Below are 19775 nucleotides of genomic sequence, written 5' to 3' on the forward strand. Positions count from 1 at the left end.
AATGGATAAACATAATATGATACATCTATGCCATGGGACATTATTTGTTCATAAAAAGGATTGAAGTACCGATGACATGGATGAACCTTGACAACATTATGCTAAGTGAAAGAAAGCAGTCACAAAATACTTCACATTGTATGAAGACTTCATTTATATGAAATGTCCATAACAGGCAAATCTATAGAGAAAGTAGATTAGTGGTTGCCAGAGGCTGGGGGTTGGGAGAATAAAGGAAATGAGTGCTAATAAGCACAGCATTTCTTTTGGGGGTGATCAAAATCAGTTCTAAAATTGATTGTGGTGATAGTTGTACAACTCTATGAATATACTAAAAACATCAAATTGGATACCTTAAATCGGTGAATTGTATGCTATATGAGTTATATTTTAACAAAGCTTTTTTTTTTCTAAAAAGCAGAGATCATTAAAGCAAAATTAAAAAAATAAAGTGGATTTTTAAATCATTCTCTCTCAGAGACACCTCCACCCAAAGCACTGCCACCTTCTACTCACCAGGGTTCTTCCTGCAGTCTGTAGGCAATGACCAGGCCTAAATTGTGCAGGCCACAGGTGACAAAATGATGACCTAGGGACCCCTTGTGGCCTATAAACTCTTCTTTTTAAAAATATTTTTTAAATTAGTTACCAACATTTTAAAATTAGAAGAGCTCACATTAAATGGAGGTTTTTGGCTTCTCTGTGGAGGAAAAACAAAACAAAATGAAAAAAACCCCAACTTGAGTGGCCACACTGGATCTGCATTTCCCATGTGGAAAAATGAGACTGTGCTTTATGTCCTTGAAGTCCTTCCCAGTTTGGCCCTGTACAACCAGGCTAAGTCACTTGTTATTTCTTTTTAATCCCTTAGGGACGTTTGAGTTTGCAGCACCTGCTCAGACCTTTGCCTGCATCAAAACTTTTTGGTTTGTCATCCCGTTGCCTCAGGCTCAGTTTGATGATTGGCTTATCCCTGGATTTCCAACCCTGGCTGCACATCAGAATTTCCTGGGGCCCTTGTAAAGCGTCCCTAAGCAAGGCTGCACCCCAAGCAGTTAAATCAGAATCTATGGGTGTGGGGCGAGACCTACCACTAAAAAACAAACAAAAAAAATCCAACTCCCTAGGTGATTCCAAAGTGTACCCAGAGAGGCAAAAACACTGAGCTAATCTGCTAATCCAATCCAGGAACAAATTTTAGTATCCCATAAATGGTTTAATGGCCTCTCAGATGACTTTGGTTTTGTAAGCTTTGCCTGAAGGAGTAAATGATGTGGAAAAGGAACGCAGAACTAAGAACTAAGAGGATGGCTTTGGTCAGGGGAACATTTTCCGTGATTTTCAAATCAGAGTTGGCAGATGTGTGAACCTAAATGTGACTGTTATTTCTACAACTACTAGTCATATTAAAAGATTTTGTAATCATTATAACAAGCATGGACAAGTCATGGTGCCTTTACAGCTTTACATGGTGCCTTTTTGTTATTTTTACCAGCAAGTTTTTTTAATCAATGAATTTGGCTTGCTATTGAGATCTTCTGTGGGTTCTGGAAGTGTTGCTGCAGTTGACAAGTATAGGAAGTTACAGTGGCTTTTTGAGAGGTCCTGAGTGGCCAACGCAGCAGGACAGGAACATGTGATGGCAGTCACTTGATAAATATTGGTTGAATAAATTGGCAAGACATTTGCCTCTTATCACCTCCAGTGGAGATGGAAGATTTGGTGACATTCTGCGGTGGGCTACAGGAGGTGGGGGGAACGAGGGGGGAAGACATCCCTTACATGTCCTTCTTTCCAGCTTTTTGTTAAGCTCTGGTAAAGAAAACACTGATGAGGCAAAGCAGCCCGTCCCTCCTTGCGGGCCCCTCCTTCCAAGACTCCCTAGAACTTCACTGCTGCGTAGCAGGGACCCCAGGGTCTCCCAATTGAAGCCTAGAAGAAGGTGTTCTACGTTGAATCTGACCTTCCCACGACCCTAACAGGCAAACAGATGGCACCGCTTGGAAAGTACCAGTGCAGCCTGGCTAGAAGCCTGGCGGTGGGCTAGGACTAGCGGGCATAACGGGGATAATAAGCCTAGCGGCCGCACCAGCACAACATCGGGGTGTCCACTGCACCTGCAAACCGCGCGCGCGCCTCAGCTTGGTCCTCTGCACCCCCCCAGCCGTCCGCCCACCCAGGAGAGGCTGCCTGCGGGGCCGCAGTGGGGAGGTGGGTCGGCGGCCGCGAGGGGGGAGGCGGCGAGCCAGGCTGGGGAGGGGGGCGCGGCGGGCGGCGGTGCTGTCCACGGGGAGGCGGGCGGAGGGAAGGCGCCGCCGCCGCCGTCGCCTCACCCGCGGCGACACAGACGCTGGGAGCGGCCGAGGCGGTGAGTCGCAGTGCCTTCCGTCTGCTTCTCCAGAGCGAGAGCGTAGCCGGAGTTGCAGCCTGGCGGGTGTGCGGGGGCGGTGGCACCGGGAGCGGCTGCTGGGGGGACCGGCGCGCTCGGGGCGCGGCGGGCGCAGGGGTGGGCGCGAGGAGCGCGCGGTCCCGGAGACCTGGTCCCCGCAGCCCTTCCCGGGTGCAGCTCATCCTGTCACTTCCCCCGTCCTTCCTTCAGTGCCTCTGAGGGAAAATAAAACAAAACCAAAGACCCTGAAGATGGTGGCAGAAAAGGAGAGAGCAACTTTGCAGAGGGACGCGCAGAGGCGCACAGGGCAGGCAGGTTGGGGGCGCGCTGGGTCGGAAGGGGGCGTTGGTGCGCCTGGTGGCCCGGGACACCAGAAGCATCCCTCCCGGGGTCGGGGGAGGAGGTTGGGGTCGAGGGCACTCGCCGGTTCCCGGGCCTCAGAGTCGGCCCTCAGAGGCCGCAGGAGTAACGTGCGAGGGGTGGGCGCCTGGGGAGGGGGCTTTGGGAACCACCAACAGGCGCCAGTGGAACGCAGACGAGGAAGTGGTCTGCATTTTGGACTCAGGACCTGAAAGATTTGGGTCTCTTGCCCTCGGGAACTCGGGAAGGGGTGTGCTGGGGAGATGTGTTTGAGTGTTTTTCAGTGCATACCGATTTATTTTTAGCTCCCAGAGAAGCAGGATGTGCAAAGTGGGTTGTATCAGCCCGGGAGGGGCAGGAGGTCTCCTTGTCCGCAGGAAATACACAAGTTTCTTGCTGCAGATGCTTGCTTTAACTCTCATGCCTGGAGAAAGAAAGCCATTTGGCTCTCTGAAGGTCTCCCCGCCAGGGCCACTTTCTTCCTGCGGGTCTGTCTGAGGCTGCTGGCCAGGCAAGCGTGCTTCTGTTGTTAAGCGCTGGCCCCAAATAATGGTACATGTTCTGCTCTGTAGGGCAACTAGTGGGAAACACAGAAGTAGGGCTGCCAGGGTCTTGCTTGCTGAGAAGGAAACCACACAGGCTTGCTCAAAGTTTTCCCAGTTCTGACTGATTTGAAAATAATAGACCTAAGCCTCTGTATTACCAAGAGCAGACTTTGCTGTCAGGGTTTCTCAGACCTGACTGGCAATGCTTGTGAGGTTTTTCACTCCAAATGCGCCTGCAAGGACTGCAAAGGAGAAAGGGGTGGTGGGGTGATGGGGAGAGTGTGGGTGTATGGGGAGTGCTGGTTGAGGGCTAAATATAGACTTGGGGATGGGGCTTCTTTCAGAAGTGGAGGCTCAAGAAGCTGAAACCCAAATGTTCAGGTACCCAAGCCAGGCCTCTGGAGATTGCCCTGGAGTCTCCCCCATTTCAACCACTCAGCGCCCATCTCGAATATCCACTCTCTGTAAGTGTGCTTAGCAGAGTGGGCTGTGAGGAGCGTGGACTCTGCAGCCAGGCTGCTGGGTGTGACTTCTGGATGGGACACAAATAGCTCTCAGACCTTGGGCTCCTTGCTTAATCTCTCTGGGTTTCCTGAGCTGTGGTTGACAATAGGTACCAAACTTATCTCAGTCTTGTTGTGAAGATAAAGTGAATTAATACACAAAAAGCACTTCACACAGTGCTTTGTCATTAGAAAGTGCTGCATAAATGTGAGCTCTTATTTTTGTTGTTGTTGATGTCTGCCCCCTTCCCTCAGTTCCTGCTGTCACTGATTTAGTTCATAACCTCATCACTTCTTGCCTGAATTGCTCCAGTTGCCTTCACACTGGGCTCCTTGCTCCAAATCAGGACTCTCTTGCTCCAGTGGATTCTCCAAACTGCAACTAGAATGCTTGTTTTGAAAATAAAAATCTAAGCCAGTCATTCAGCTTAGTTCCCTTAGAGGCTTTCTGTGGCTTTCAGGATAGAGTTTGGACTCCAAGGCCTTCATGACCCTACCCTGGTCTCCTTGCCAGCTTCATCTCCCAACTCCCCCCGCCCCCAAACCCCATGTGTAGCCTTTACTCAGGCCACTGAGTCTCAGCACCTGCCATCCTCCCATCCTTCCTTGTCTGGTCAACCCCTGTGCATTCTTCCCTGCTCTGCTGCAGTGACACTGCCCTCCAGCAGACCTCCTGGTACTCACCTCCGCCACAGCTGACTGAGCTGCCCTTGCTTCATGCTGGAATGTTACCCTGCGCCTACCCCTCCTATCACTCTGCATTATCGTCTGCAATTGTCTTTCCTACCTGCAAGTGCCTTGAGAGGTGGATTGGGATTATAAGTAATTGTTTATTGGATGAATGAATGAACATCAGTCAAGCAAAGTTCATTCCTTTTCACTAAAACCAGAAACAAACAAGGAAAATAATAAAGAGGAGGACCAAACCAACTTTTATACGTACTACTCTGCAATTAAAAAAAAAAAAAGCTTTGGGAAATAAGGAATAAATAAGGAATCAAAGGTTGGTCAAAAGAAATGTGGCACAGTCTCTTGGAACAATTTCAGAGGTGTTTTTTTAATTGTAAGGAGTTAGACTAACAATGGAGAAATGTAGTGATTTGAACTCTTGCTTTCCCCAGATTGGCTGTGGGGAATGAGTGTTCAGCTGTCTGAGGGGCTGTGCAGTGAAATTGCTTCTGGAAGTAGAAGTGAAGGTCAGCACGTACATGGGCTTTGTAGCTCTTCCTTGGATTGTAGCTTCCCCCAGAGTGTGGGTGTCAGCTTGCCCTGGGATTGGTATGATAAGAACAGAAACTCTCCTGTCATCAAAGCTCCTCTGTACTTTTCAGGCAATGCAGTGTGTTCTGTGTGTGCACTTCTGACTGAGGTGGTGTTTCCAAGCGCTCCAGTACTGAGCTCCCAGGAGTCCTGCAGAGGGAGATAAGATGGTGCCTGGATCTCTGGAACAGCCCCAGAGTCTGATTTCAAGGCTCCAGAGCAGGGGGTTTTGTAAGCTGAAAGATCAAAAAATGCTTTTTAACATTTTTAAGGGGTTGGAAACACAACAAATCAAAACACAAAGAAGAATATATATTAGAGACCATGCCTAAAATACTTACTACACTGTTCTTCACATAAAAATTGCCAACTGCTGTTCTGGAGCTAAGACAATTGGTTTCATTTTGCCTGTCATCTTTGACTGATTTGATTGGTAGTGGCTGCCTGGAGAGCTGGGTTGAAGAGGAATCCAAGGCTGGGTCCAGGCTCAGTAGGAACGAGTGCTGTCGTCAATTAGTGATGTCTGTCAGGGTTTGGGATTAGGCAATAATGACAGCCAGGCTTGGTCTTCACCATCCCTCTGTCTCTATCACCATGATAGAATACCCCAGCATTCCTGAGTTCTACACTAGTCTAGGGCTTGGGCTTGGTTGCAGGTTTCATCCCTGAGCCATAGGCTAAGAAGTAGGAGCAAGGGTGTTTCTCCAGCACAACATTGTTATACTGTCACCAGGAGATTGGCCAATAGATTTTGGATTGCAAAGCAATAGATGTCCACTATAGTAATGTCAGCATTCCCACTTAACAGATGACAGGCTTAGGGGCAGTCAATAACTTGCCCGTGGACACATGGCTAGCAAACAAAGGAGTTCTGATTTAAAACCCACAATTTATGCACTTAGTAGGATTGTTTGTCAACAGAACAATTTAAAGTGAGTTTAGCGTGAGGTTCTACTCTTTTCATTTCTGAAAATATAGGTAACTAACTTCAAGAAATGTTAAGTACTGACTGGCTAGGAGACTTGAGAAAAAAAAGAACATAGACTTCTTTGGCTAGATTTTTACTCACTTATTCAACCAATATTTTTGAGGACGTGCTCCACATTTTGTTAAGTTCTAGGGATTTGGATGAATATGATCTAGTCCCTTGTCTTGAAGGAATTTGTATTCCAGCTTGAAAGTGCAAGACATAATTAGGGAACAGATTGCTGGAATGAGGGGTATATGGGGGAAGTGCAGGAGCTGAGCACCCTTGATGGAGACAGTGACCTTCCAGTTTGTGTATCCCCAGCGTGGTGCTTTGTGTAATAGGTGAGCAATTAATATTTCTTAAATACGTTTAAAAATTGTGGTTAAATATATATAGCATAAAGTTTACCATTTTAACCATTTTTAAGTGTGCTGTTTTGTGGCATTAAGTACGTTCACATTGTTGTGCAACCGTCACCACCATCTATCTTCAGAACTTTTTCAATTTCCCAAACTGAAACTCCATACCCATTATACAAAAACTTTTAATTTCCTCGTGCCCACTAGACCCTGGCCACCACCATTCATTCTACTTTCTGTTTCTATGGATTTGACTACTCTGGGTACCTCATATAAGTGGAATCATACAATATTTGTCCTTTTGTGACTAGCTTATTTCACTTAGCATAATGTCTTCAAGGTTTATTCATATTGTAGCATGTGTCAGAATTTCCTTTCTTCTTAAAGCTGACTAATATTCCATTGTATGCATATACCACATTTGTTTATCCGTTTATCTGTCGATGGACACTTGGGTTGCTTCTACTTTCTGGCTATTTTGAGTGATGCTGTTATAAGCATAAACCCTATGAAAGGTTTATCAGCCACGGTCCTTCGGGGAGGCAGACGACACACTCAAATGGGTATAACTGAAGAAAGTTTAATGAAGAGAATATAGTAGTTCCCGCTTATCCTCAGTTTTGCTTTCTAAGGTTTCATTTACCATGGTCCGAAAATAAGTGGAAGATCTGGAAATAAACAATTCAAGTCGTACGCCATTTTGAGTAGCGATGAAATCTCGCGTTATCTTGCTCCGCCCCGCCTCAGACGGAATCGTCTTTTTGGCCGGCGTATCCTGCCCGGTAGTCGCTTAGTAGATCCACTTTCGTGGTGTCTCAGTTCCTGTATTCAAGTCACCCTTATTTTACTTAATAATGGCCCAAAAGCGCAAGGGTAGTGATGCTGGGAATTCTCATATGCCAAAGAGAAGCTGTAAAGTGCTTACTTTAAGTGAAAAGGTGAAAGCTCTCAACAAGGAAAGAAAACAAAATCTTATGCTGAGGTTGCTGAGATTTACGGTAAGAACAAATCCTCTATCCGTGAAATTGTGAAGAAGGAAAAAGAAATATGTGCCGTGCTAGTTTTTTTTTTAACTTTTGGGTTTATTTATTTATTTATTTATGGCTGTGTGGGGTCTTCGTTTCTGTGCGAGGGCTTTCTGTAGCTGGGGCGAGCGGGGGCCACTCTGCATCGCGGTGCGCGGGCCTCTCACTATCGCGGCCTCTCTTGTTGCGGAGCACAGGCTCCAGACGCGCAGGCTCAGTAGTTGTGGCTCACGGGCCTAGTTGCTCCGCGGCATGTGGGATCTTCCCAGACCAGGGCTCGAACCCATTTTCCCTGCATTGGCAGGCAGATTCTCAACCACTGCGCTTCCAGGGAAGCCCATGCTCTGCTAGTTTTGCTATCATATCTCAAACTAAAAAAGTTACAGCCCCTAACCTGGGCCCTGCGACCCTCACGGACTGTGTCAGTGTTGGGCTCCAAGAAGGCCTGAGTCCCCCCTGAAATGCTGTGTAAAATTTGTGCATGGGTGCATTTTTTCCTGAAGAAAAAAAAAAAAAGTTACGGCCCCAGTGAATGATAAATGTTTAGTTAAGATGGAAAAGGCATTACATTTGTACAATTAGGATATTTTGAGAGAGGGAAAGAGAGACCACATTCACATAACTTCTATTACAGTATATTGCTATAACTGTTTAATTTTATTAGTTATTGTTGTTAATCTCTAACTGTGCCTAACTTATTAATTAAGCTTTACCATAGCTACATATGTATAGGAAAAATCATAGTATATATAGGGTTTAGCACTGTCCGTGGTTTCAGGCATCCACTGGGGGGCTTGGAATGTGTTCCCCATGGATAATGGGGGACTACCATATTCATAAAGTTGTGGGCAAATTAAGGGAAGTCACCCAGACTGGCTAGATGAGTGTGCAGTCCTGAAAGGGTGACATGAACGAGCAGTTTCTGGAATTGCTCTTCAGTAGGAGAATACAGCTACTGCCAAGGTATGGCCTGGCCGGGAGGCACCAGGTGAGTAAGTCCCCAGCCACTCTTTTCAACCCCCTCTAATCTGCTGGTGTCTTCCAATTGGCCAAACCAACCAGAAGCCAGAGGGCAAGAAATGCAGGGACTACCTTTTTCATAGAAATCAGCCTCCCAGGGCTGAGAGCAGAGTGGAGAAGGGAGGAGGTTGGATCTGGAGGGCAAAGCAGAGAGAATCCGGCAAGAGGGAGCATTACGATTATCCTTTACAGGTGAGAGAACTAAAGCATCAAGAGGTTGAGTGGCCTACCCTAGGTCAGTAGCTAGTAAGTTGTGGAGCTGGGATTTGAACCCAGGAACATTTCTTCTGTACATCCAGTTGGATCTGGAATGTTAGGTTTTTCAGAAACCTGTGTGTTTTGATTCTTTGGTAATAACCTGATTTGTGCGAACTTAGCTAGGCTGTCAAAATTTAGAGTAAGTGACTGCTCAGAAATTACCCCCCCTTTTTTCTAAATAACAGTGTGTATTTTTTTTTAATATTTATTTATTTTTTGGCTGCGTCAGGTCTTAGTTGTGGCACGTGGGATCTTTCACTGTGGTGCACGGGCTCTTTGTTAGTTGCTGTGAGTGCACGGGCTTCTCTCTAGTTGTGGCATGTGGACTCTGTAGTTGCGGCACGTGGGCTCTCTAGTTGTGTCACGCAGGCTTAGTTGCCCTGCGGCATCCCCTGCATTGCAAGATGGATTCTTAACCACTGGACCACCAGGGAAGTCCGAACAACAGGTATTTTTTAGATATGTTTCATAGCTGATTGGTTATGTTTCAATAAAAAAATCCTTTTTCTATATAGTTGATGGGGGTGATATGTCCGTGAAACACACGTGAGAAAGCTGTAAGTTTGTTTTGTTTTGTTTTTAGTTGAAAGTTTCAAAAGAGTTTGTAGTGTAACCTGACCGCTTAAACATTAATGAGACTTGGCCACCTTGGAAGGTGAAGAGTGTTGAGGACAAAGGAGGTGGTAGTTCCCTCCCTGCTCTTCTGGCTGGAGGGAATGCACAGGGCAGGGGCTAGTGTGTGGGAGGTGGAGCCCATCTCCCCTGAGGCATGACATGAGGGGCTCTGTAGCCAGAAGAAGCTCTGTGGGAGCCTGATTATCATGGTTTCCAACTACATGTAGTACTGCATTGCGGAAAAGACCTGTTCTGGGGCCAGAACTAGGCTCACTGTGAAAACAGAATGGGCTGCTTTGGAAGGCCTCAGATTTTCCATTCCCTGAGGTTGTGAAGCTGAGGCCACAGGTGAGAGGTGTGGCTGAGGGCTTGTATTAGTTTCCTGTGGCCTCTACAACAAATTACCACAAACTGGGTGGCTGAAAGTAACAGAAATTTATTTTCTCACCATTTTGGAGGCCAGAAGTCTGAAATCAAGTTAACAGCAGGGCCAGGCTTTTTCCAGAGGCTCTGGAGGAGAATTCTTTGCTTGCTTCTCCTAGTTTCTGGTGGCTATCAGCATTTCTGGGCTTGAGGCTACATAACTCCCACTCCTGCCTCTGTGGTCACGTGGCCTCCTCCTCTCCTCTGTGTGTCCCCTATAAGGACACCTGTCATTGGATTTAGGGCTTACCTGGATAATAATTCTAGATAATTTTTCCCCCAGTTTTATTGAGAAAGGCTGACATACATCACTATAAGTTTAAGGTGTACAGCATGATGGTTTGATTTACATATAGTGTAAAATGATTACCACAAAGGTTCAGCTAACATCCATTGTCTCATATTTATACAATAAAAAGAAAAGAAAGACAAAAAGAAAAAAAAATGTTTCCTCTGTGATGAGAACTCTTAGGATTTATTCTCTTAACATCTTACCCATACATCACACAGCAGGGTTAACTATAACATCATATTGTACATTCCGTCCCTACTACTTAACGTATCTTATAACTGTAAGTTTGTACCTTTTGACCATCTTCCTCCAATTCCTTCTTCTCCCATCCTCTGCCTCTGGTAACGACAAGTCTGATCTCTTTTTCTATGAGTTTGGTGGGTTTTTTAAAATTTGTTTGTTTTTAGATTCCACATATAAGTGATATATAATGTTTGTCTTTCTCTGTCTGACTTATTTCATTTAGCATAATACCTTCAAGGTCCATCCATGTTGTTACAAATGGTAGGATTTTCTCATTTTTTTATGGCTGAATAACATTCCACTGTGTATATATACCACAGCTTCTTTATCCATTCATCATCAGTGGACACTTAGGTTGTTCCTATGTCTTGGCTATTGTAAATAATGCTGCTATGAACATGGGGTTGCAGATATCTTTTTGAGTTAGTGTTTTCATTTCCTTTGGATATATTCCCAGAAATGAAATTGCTGGACCATATGGTGGTTCTATTTTTAATTTTTTGAGGATCTTCCATACTGTTTTTCATAGTGGCTGTACCAATTTACAGTCCCACCAGCAGTGCACAGGGGTTTCCTTTTCTTCACATCCACACTGGCATTTGTGATCTCTTGTCTTTCTAACGATGACCATTCTAACAGTGGCAGGTGCTATCTCATTGTGGTTTTAATTTGCATTTTACAGGATGGTCTTATTTCAAGATCCTCAACTTAATTATATCTGCAAAGACCCTTTGTTCAAATAAGATCATATTCGCCTGTTCCTGGGTTTAGGATGCGGACATATCTTTTTGGGGGCCACCATTCACCCCACAACAGAGCTCATGAGTGTACACTGCAATCCTTGATCCTGTGATTCTGTCATGATGCCCATAGATTTGATTTACCACCTGGGCTATAGGCTCCTTGATATAGTATGGCTCTTGTAAATGCTTTTGATTTGATCTATTGAAATTTTATTTTAACTTTAAATGACAAACAAACAAAATTCTTAGAATCTGCCATCCCTCATTTCTGAAATGAAGGGGTGAGTGAAAAAGGCTGTCAAAACAGTTCGGTCCCTGCCTTGCTGGAAGTTTTCTGTGCTTTGCTTTGTCCCGTGCTTGGAGGAAATGAATGGGAGAAGGGCAGTCACTGCTCCTGTTCTGGCTTCTCACCTGGGGTTGCTAGATGCTTTTAAAACTGTAATTACTCAGAGGAAGGCTAAAGATATTAGACTCTTTCAGGAAAATGAAGCAGAAGCAGTAAAGTCTCAAGTTTTAGTCCTTCAGAAAGCATTGGCTTAGAAATATGGTTTGTAAATGTTGCCAGCCTATCAGCAAGGCTTTTATGCATGTGTTTTCAATAATGAGTCCCAAACTGGGGCCTGTGTACATCAGGCACACAAGACAAGGTCAAGGGTAGCTTTGGCAATTATCTGGCTAATTTGATGAATATAACTCATCAAGTGGAATATATCAAGAGAGCCCACCCCAGGGTGTAAATTATTCTGTTTGTTTGTCTGTGTTGATCACATTAACTGGGTAAGAGCCAACATCCATTCCCTCTGTGCTATGGAGAGGCAGTTGTAATTAAGGTCTATTTCTCTACAGGGGCCAGCTAATTTTGGTTTCTCAGCCACTTTGCAGTTTGACTTCAAAAGGGAAAGAGGAAAGAAAAAAAAGGTAAAATGTCCCTTCACTTTATTATGTTATATATTCTGCTATAACATTGTTACTCTGGTTAATATTAACTTTGGATCTGTTTGCTTTGAATAGTATACCTGGCATACTGTGATGCTTAGAAAATTTAGTCTCACCGGCTGAAGAAAATGGTTTGCCTTGCACAAGACTGGCTACATAATTTAGCAGGCCCAGTGCAAAATGACAATGGGAGGCCCCTGTTAAAAAAGTTGTTAAGAATTTCAAGATGGTGTCAGCGAGCATTAAATCAAGCAGGAGGCCCTTCTGAACATAGCGCCTTGTGTAACTGCACAGGTCACTTGCCCATGAAGCTGGCCCTGGAGTTACATAGATGCTGAGGATGGCATCTTCTGACTTATTGGCATCTTCTTGACGCCCAGAGAGCGACTAGGCCAGTTTCCTCTGCCGCAGTTGAAGCACACTCTTCTGTAGGGACAAGGGCAGCGAGCAGGCTGGCCATCTCTTGTTGTGTCCTCTGTGTCTCCTTCCTCCCTTATCCACCTGGCTCTGTGCCCTGAGAGGCTGATCTCTACCATCAGCATCAGTGTCCATCTTTGTCTTCTGATTTCTAGTGTAATTCAGCCTATGGTGGGTCCAGCCATTGTTGGGAGGGTGGGAGGAGAGTGAGGTAGGGTAGTTATTTCCTCCGTTCCGTCCTGCTGGGTTGGATGTTGCAGGGTGGCTTGTCTGTTGCCAAAGTCCACAGCTCCATCCGGGCATCCTCTGCCTGCAGCCATCCTCTCCGCATTCCTGTAGCCACTCCTTCCCCTCTAGCCCTCAGGCCTAGGGTGGTAACGCTCCCTCATGCTGTGAGCCGAGCCTTCACTGCTTTCCTGAACCCCGATGGCTCTGCTAACACGTGACTGCTGCATCGACTCCTGGAAAAGCTGGCAGTCAGGAAGCAGTGTGTCCACACCGCAGTGGTGGAGAATGTGTGCTTGGAGTTGGTCATTTGAATTCTCTGGCATGACTTTGGGTGAGTCATCTCATCTGCAAAATGAGCATAATGATAGTTCTTCGCTTCTGGGGTTGTTTTGAGCATGAATTGACGTCATGTGGGCATCATGCTTGGCACAGTGCCTGCTATGCAGTAAGTGCTTGTGAAGCCTGGTGGCATTTGCCATTAGTTCTCTGTAGTGTCCCACTTGAGGGGATACACTGTTTACTTTGTCTCTGATCTGAACCAAGGCACTTACAGCCTAGAGTATACCAATGATTATCAAGTTTTCACTATTTCACTGTTGTTTTGGGTGTTATTTTTGTCTATTCAGCGAGATTGTAGTGTTCTGGAGATCAGAGATTCTATCTCCAGAATTGTCTTGGTGCTAATCTAAGTTCCCAACCTAGTAGCTAGCACATCATTAAGCGGTCAAGAAATATGTCTTGGCTAAATATAGTGACCATATAATTTTTTGTTCACACCAGGACCCTTTTGAGTGTGAAGGAGGAGAGTTTTTTAATGCTTATAACAAAACAACAGGCACAAACACGGATGTCCTAGGCAATCCAGGCGAAGAGTGACATATGGTCCCCCTAGTTAAGTGGGACTTAAGATAGTTTTCCAAATGTGTTTTAAAGTTTGCCAGGCTACCCTTTTTTGTATTAGTCTGCCTTTGTTTCATTAGATAAAAACTTGAGATTTCAACAACATAGAAGAAATATGTTTAACACTCCTAGCAGATTCTTGACCCAAATTTGAGGCAATAGGTCAGGGCTTCTTATACAAATAGAGACCTACTTTTATACCTTATTACCCTTCTTTATACTGGGCACCTGCTTACAAAACTTTCTCCTGTATCTACATTTCCCCCACTATTTAGTCTCCTAGTTTTCATCTTTTTCTTGCAATAGTGATCATTTATGTTCAAAAGATGGCAAAATAGATTCATATACATAATATTTTTCCAAACATCTCTGTCTTTGTATTTCTGGTTGCCTAGGTGACATTTCTAAGAGAATGTGTGCGAATCTGCTATTATTAAAGTGGCGATAACATGAGAACTATTTTTAGGCCCTTCTATACCTTTCTTTTTCCCCACCAGACCGTGTAATTGGTTTATTTTTTCTGTTTTCATTATTGGAAGGCCATGTATAGCTTCCTTCCTCTAGTTCTAATTTGAGGATTGATTAACTTTTTGAAAATTGACATAATAATTCAGTACCTTCTTCATTCAGCATTACTGTTGATCATCTCTTTTTAATTTAATTTAATTTATTTTTGGCTGCGTTGGGTCTTCGTTGCTGCGTGCTGGCTTTCTCTAGTTGCGGCGAGCGGGGGGCTACTCTTCATTGCGGCGTGTGGGCTTTTCATTGCAGTGGCTTCTCTTGTTGCCGAGCACAGGCTCTGGGCGCGTGGGCTTCAGTAGTTGTGGCACTCAGGCTCAGTAGTTGTGGCTCACGGGCTCTAGAGCGCAGGCTCAGTAGTTGTGGCACATGGGCTTAGTTGCTCTGCGGCATGTGGGATCTTCCCGGACCAGGGCTCGAACCCGTGTCCCCTGCATTGGCAGGCGGATTCTTAACCACTGCTCCACTAGGGAAGTCCCTGATGATCTCTTTGATTAGTGGATACCAGTTGTTTTTCCTAAATGTTGTCCAAGCCAAGCTTGGGCATGGATATTTTTGGTAGAAGGAAAAAGGGGTGCAGAGGCAATCTGTAGATCCATAGTGGAAAGAGCACATCCCCTTTGGAGCTGGATTAGCCTGGCTTCAGTCTTAGTGCTGCTGCTTAGTAGCTGTGTGACCTCCTGGAACTTGTATCTTCAGGTGACAACTGGGCAGTACATGGACCTGCTTCATGAGGCCGCTGTGAAGGTTGAGGAGGTTAGGTGGGCATGAGGTGCGGCGTCTCACATAGAGAACTCCTGCTGCTGCTGGAGCTGCACTTTAATATCCAACGTACAAGTGTACCACCTTCATTTCATACAGGAAGCTGCCAAGACTTGAATTTACTAAAGAGATAAATTAGAGGGATCATTTTCTTTGCTAAAGTGTTTTTTGTTTTAATAAGCTTTTCAGAGAATTTCTTTCAATGGTGAACACACCACTGGGTGTACTTTTTTTTTTTTTTTTGGGTGTACTTTTAGTAGTTTTGAAATTAAAAATCTCTAATTTACCCCACACTTTTAGGAACATAACTGTAGTATTGTTACCCATAATTCAAAGGCAGCCAGTGTTAATACTTGGGATTTACATAATTTACCATTTATGTAATGGTATATATGATATATAATCTCTCTAGGGCTATGTAAGGGATTTTGAATGTTTATCTCATTGTTGTACGCACTTGGAGGGGAAATATTTAGTCTAATTCAGTATTAGGGTCTGGAATACTGCCCATAGGGACCCGAGATTATTAATTTGGATTTTATGGCAAGGTTGAGAGGAGGGATGGACTTTAATCTGTTGTTATTTAAAATTGTTTAATATTGGAGTGTTATGCTGGCTGGGGTTCCTTTGTTTCTCACTCTTTTGCATTGTCATTTTATTTTAATAAATAGATTTATCATTTATCACTCAGACTTATCAGATTTGGCGAATGAGGCAGATGGCTGCATCATTGCCCTGGAGTTGTCTTGCTGCCCTTGAAGATAGAGGAAGGGGGGAGGAAGCAGATGTACAGACAGACAGAAAGACACACACACACACATGCACACACACACACACACACGCACACATTTCTCTTTAGACTTGTGACCTAAAATTTCTAATAGGATATTTAAAGTAAGAGCTCTTTTTTTTTTTTTTTTAATTTTATTCATTTATGTATTTATCTATTTATTTTTGGCTGTGTTGGGTCTTCGTTTCTGCGCGAGGGCTTTCTCCAGTTGCGGCGAGCGGGGGCCACTCTTCATCGCAGTGCGCAGACCTCTCATTATCGTGGCCTCTCTTGTTGTGGAGCACAGGCTCCAGACGCGCAGGCTCAGTAATTGTGGCTCACGGGCCTAGTTGCTCCGTGGCATGTGGGATCTTCCCAGACCAGGGCTCGAACCCGTGTCCCCTGCATTGGCAGGCAGATTCTCAACCACTGTGCCACCAGGGAAGCCCAGTAAGAGCTCTTTGATGGGATTTTGCTCTGTGACTGGTCGGAAGGGGAGGATCGGGATGTGGGAAGTCTGTGATGTTGAGTTCCCACCACCTCACCCTTTGGAAGACATGACAGCCTTTTCCATGTGAGACCAAAAGGCAAGCAGTGAGAATCAGAAGTCCATTCTGGCCTCTGAAGTTTCTTGGGAAAGCAACAGGAAGACTGTGCCTTGTATTTTTCTAATCCAGACACTTAAAGAATATGTTCCCCAGAGCTTGGGTGCTGTTTCCTTCATACCCTAATCCCCACCATTATAAAAGTAAGGCATTATCATGAAATAAAATGTGAACATTATGGAAAACTAGAAAGAAAAAATAATCCAAATATTCAAAGGCAAACAAGGTTAATATTTGGCACATTTCATTATTTTTATGACAGATTTTTTTATTAGCTACATAGTCATATTTATATATAATTTAAAAATTATTTTTCATTTAACTGTACTGCAAGCTGTGATATTGTGATATAATAAGAAATATATATTTGGTCTTTGCCCCCAGTTGCTGGCACAGAGCTCCTAAAACTCTTGGAGTTTCTAGTGATAGGGATAAGAGGAACATCTTCTGTTATTCATAATGTGCCCTTTTCAACCATATCTGAATTTATGCTAATGAAGTGACTCTTGGAAGATAGAGGGTTGGAATTTTTAGTCCCTCCCCCCATCCCATGCCCCCCAATCCTCCAGGGAGGGAAGAGGGGCTGGGGATTGAATTCAGTCACCAATGGCCAATGATTTAATCAACACATGCCTACATAATGGAACTGCCATAAAAATCCTAAGTAATAGGGTTTGGAGACCTTCCAGGTTGCCGAACACATCAAAGTGCTGGGAGGGTGGCATGCTTGGAGAGAGCATGGCAGCTCTACGCCCCTTCCCCCATACCTTGCTGTGTGCATCTCTTCCAACTGGCCTTCCTGAGTTGTATCTTTCTGTAACAGTTTGATGCTCTACTAAGTAAACTATTTTCTTGAGTTCTGAGAGCTGTTCTAGCAAATTATTGAACCTGAGGAGGGGGCCTTAGGAACCCCCAATCTATAGCTGATTGGTCAGAAGTACAGGTGACAACCTAGGACTTGCAACTGGTGTCTGAAGTGGAGAGCAGTCTTGTGGGACTGAGCCCTTAACCGGAGGGGTCTGCATTAACTCCAGGTAGTTAGTAGTAAGAATGGAGTTGTAGGACACCCAGTTGGTGCCCAGAGAGTTAGAGAATTGGTTGGTGTGGAAAAAACCCTTGCGCATTAGTGTCAGAAGTGAAGGATTGAGAGTAAAAGAAATGGAAGTTTTTGCTTTAAAGGACTTTTCCATTTTATTTTATATTCTTTGTAGATAATATGTAATTGGGCATAAACGATTCCATTGACTGGATATACCTCAGGTTACTTAGTCATTCCATGATTGGTCATTTGATAACAAATCTAAATAATTTTTTTGCTATTATCATTTTTGTACAGTAACTTTTACTTTATGCAAGATTATATCCTAGGATATATTTCTAGTGGATTTAATAGATTGATGTTTTGAACATTTAAAAAGGTAAAAGATGTCCTAGCACTCTTTATTGAATGATGTTTTTTATTTTTTTAACTTTCCATAAAGCAAGTGTCTTTTCTTATTTGTGCGTTTTTTTTTCAACTTAAAACAGTGGTATTATAATCAGAAGGGTCTTTTCTAAGGGAAAGAAGATTTTGCATTTACCTGGTAGTTACACTGAGAGTAACTTGGTCCCCTTGGATCCTAGATCTTTGCCGTGTAACTTGACCATCACGATGCTGCTCGTGAGTGTAGTCTGAGCAGCCCCTAATGATTTCTCATCCATCTCTGCTGCATTGCCCTGAGGTGTAGGGACACAAATATAATCTTGTGTTACAGGTGAAGAAGCCAAACAAATCTCAAAGACTCATTCAGGGTTATTCCTGCTTTCCAGTCTGGTGGTTGATTCTTTTATATTATTCTATCTGTTGTTCTGCTCTTCCTTCTGATTTCCTTTTAAAGTGATAAATTTATCTTTGAAACTTCAGGTCTAGTTTGATCACCATGTAGGGAATCTCAGGAAGGTCATAATGATAGTTTTGCTTAGAAATGAGGGTTCTTCCAGGACCATTATTATTATTAATATTATTTTTCAAAAAACATTTGTTGCATGTCTGCTCTGTCCAAGGCAATATGCCAGGTGTTGTGGGAAATACAAGGTGAATAAAACACTCTTCCTTTCCTCAATGGATTTACACTCATTTCTTTAACATTGTTTTAGTTACTTTTATTAAGTTGTGTTCTCTACTAAAGGGTATCAATATTTTGTGTTGCGCTTGTTCCACAGTCTGGAAACCCCAGGGGGTGATGTTGTTTTCTATCCAGCAAGTCTTGTGAGTAGAGTGCATTGGATGTTGTACCCTAGTCAAAGCGCTACTGTGAGGTACTTAAAACACCTGAGGACTTGACTGATGCATATTTTATCAGCTAAGATGGGCCCGGAGATCTGCAGCATCTCTGTTACACTTTTCCGTCCCAGCTTCTCTTCCTTTGGGCACTTAGGTGACTCATTTGGTCAACCAGGATCTAAAAATAAAGCTAGAAACTTTGAGAGGTTTTTTTTTTTTTTTTTTTTTTTTCCCTTGGCTGATTGATGTGTGTTTTCGTGTCTCCCAAGCTGTGCTGTGTTACTATTTACTTTTGCATTATGTATGGCACTTAGCAACCAACAGTGGAAATGAAAGTTAAGAGCACAGGCAGTCCTGGCTGAGCTGGAGGAACCGGCCAGCTGAAGCCTTAGAGAATTCTCTTTCCCTCCCCCATTCCTGCACTCTGTGGCCCTGGGGTCTGCCTTGCCAGCCTCAAGTTCCTGCTTTTGCCTTCTCTACTGGTAGCCAAGTGAGGACCACAAGGAGGGACAGGAAGGACCCCTCCTGCCCCTACCCTTACCCCTCTCGGTTCCCTTGTCTGGTCACCGTGGCTGAGGCGAGTCTCTTCACCCCAGGAAGGCAGGCCTTGGCCACCACTGACATCTTGGCACTGGTGACAGTGCTGTAGGGTCAGAAGCACTGTGTCTTATTTGGAGTTCTGAATGCATTTCCAAAAAGGAAGGTACGAGTTGTGTCTGGAGTGTGCAGGGCCCATAGGACAAAATTCTGTGATTCTTGAGGAAATCTGAGGTGAGGATGGCTCTTTTAGGGTGACATAAGTCAGTGCTTAGAACATTGTTCTTGGGGGAGAATACTTTCTAGATTCTAAGAATTCCAGGTTAGGAAGAAACTTAGAACATGATCAGCCTGTAAGTTGAGGGACTGGCTTTAAAGTCAAAAAGTGGCTTATCCCGGCATGGGAGTGGCCCCTTGCTTGAAACATTGGAGTGTGTTAGCCCTTCTCTCCCCCAGCCCTCTTCTGTAGCTGTCAGAATATGTTAGTCTTCCAATTTTTAGAGTAGTAATTGTACTAAAAAACTTGCATCCTGATTCTACCAAAAGAAGGCAGGGAGAAAGACCTTGGGAATATAGATTTAATTCCTTGATTATTGCCTTTTAGCAAAGAATACAAAACCAAATACACCAGGGCCTTTGGGGAAGGCCCTTATTTTTTCCCTAAAGAAATAAAATTTCTGTTCCTTTCTCAGGACTCCTGAATGCTTCTCATTCTTAATACATTTTGGAGAACAGATTTGAAGAATATTTCTGTGAATCTTTTTTTCCGGGGAAATAGGGAATTTTTTCTTTCTAAATAAAGAGGTTCTTTGAAAGGTGCTTTTTATCACCTTT

The 19775-nt window shown here is 44.1% G+C and overlaps 1 protein-coding gene across 9 annotated transcripts in view; it reads left to right on the forward strand.

Annotated features, from left to right (window-relative positions):
• Positions 1-1955: 1955 nt before the first annotated feature.
• NCALD (neurocalcin delta) overlaps positions 1956-19775 on the forward strand; it is a 445048-nt gene continuing 427228 nt past the window's right edge. For 4 of the 9 annotated variants that reach the window (XM_057532218.1, XM_057532216.1, XM_057532215.1 and 1 more), the window contains exon 1: positions 1956-2211. The gene's annotated coding sequence lies outside the window, so the exon portion shown is untranslated. Of the gene's footprint in view, positions 2212-2323; positions 2369-11851; positions 11924-12741; positions 12918-19775 lie in introns of those variants that run through there. The other 5 variants (XM_007173400.3, XM_007173398.3, XM_057532212.1 and 2 more) reach the window with 4 other exon arrangements.

The sequence above is a fragment of the Balaenoptera acutorostrata genome, chromosome 17 (assembly GCF_949987535.1).
Source record: "Balaenoptera acutorostrata chromosome 17, mBalAcu1.1, whole genome shotgun sequence".
Taxonomy (NCBI): Eukaryota; Metazoa; Chordata; class Mammalia; order Artiodactyla; family Balaenopteridae; genus Balaenoptera; species Balaenoptera acutorostrata.